Here is a 761-nt window from a genome sequence, read left to right as displayed (position 1 = left end):
TTTGATTTATTGTAGAGATGAGGTCTCGCCAAGTTGCCCAGGCGGGTCTTGAACCTGCAGGCTCAGGCAATCCACTACCTCAGCCTCCCAAAGGCGCGGGATTACAAGGCTGAGCCACCGAGCCTGGCTTTTCTTTTTATCTGAGTTGAAGTCTCACTTTGTTGCCCAGGGTGGAGTGTGCTCATGGCTACTGCAGTCTTGACCTGCTGGACTCAGGTGATCCTTGCATCTCAGCCTTCCAAGTAACTGGAACAACAGGCTCATGCCACCACGCCTGGCTAATTTTTTTGTAGAGGTGTGATCTTGCTAAGTTGCCCGGGCTGGTCTTGAAACCCTGGGCTCAGGCATTCTCTCACTTCTACCTCCCAAAGTGCTGGGATTACAGGCATGAGCCCCTGCACCCAGCGTGCAACTACTTTGGATAGCAATTTGACAATACCCCATACAACTAAGAACACACATCTTTTAACTGGGCGTGGTGGCTCATGCCTGTAATCCCAACACTTTGAGAGGCTGAAGTGAGAGGATTGCCTGAGCCCATGGGTTCGAGACCAGCCAGGGCAAGACATGGCAAGACCTCACCTCTACAATAAATCAAAAAATTAGCCAGGCGTGATGGTGAGCACCTGTAGTTCCAGCTACTTGGAAGGCTGAGGCGGAAGGATTGCCTGAGCCCAGTAGGTCGAGGCTGCGGTGGCCGTGAGAGTGCCACTGCACTCCAGCCTGGGCCACAGAGTGAGACTTCAACCCCCCAAAAATAC

The sequence above is a fragment of the Carlito syrichta genome, unplaced genomic scaffold (assembly GCF_000164805.1).
Source record: "Carlito syrichta isolate Samal-C Ts95f unplaced genomic scaffold, Tarsius_syrichta-2.0.1 Scaffold143503, whole genome shotgun sequence".
NCBI classification, from domain to species: Eukaryota; Metazoa; Chordata; class Mammalia; order Primates; family Tarsiidae; genus Carlito; species Carlito syrichta.
This window is presented reverse-complemented; position numbering follows the sequence as displayed.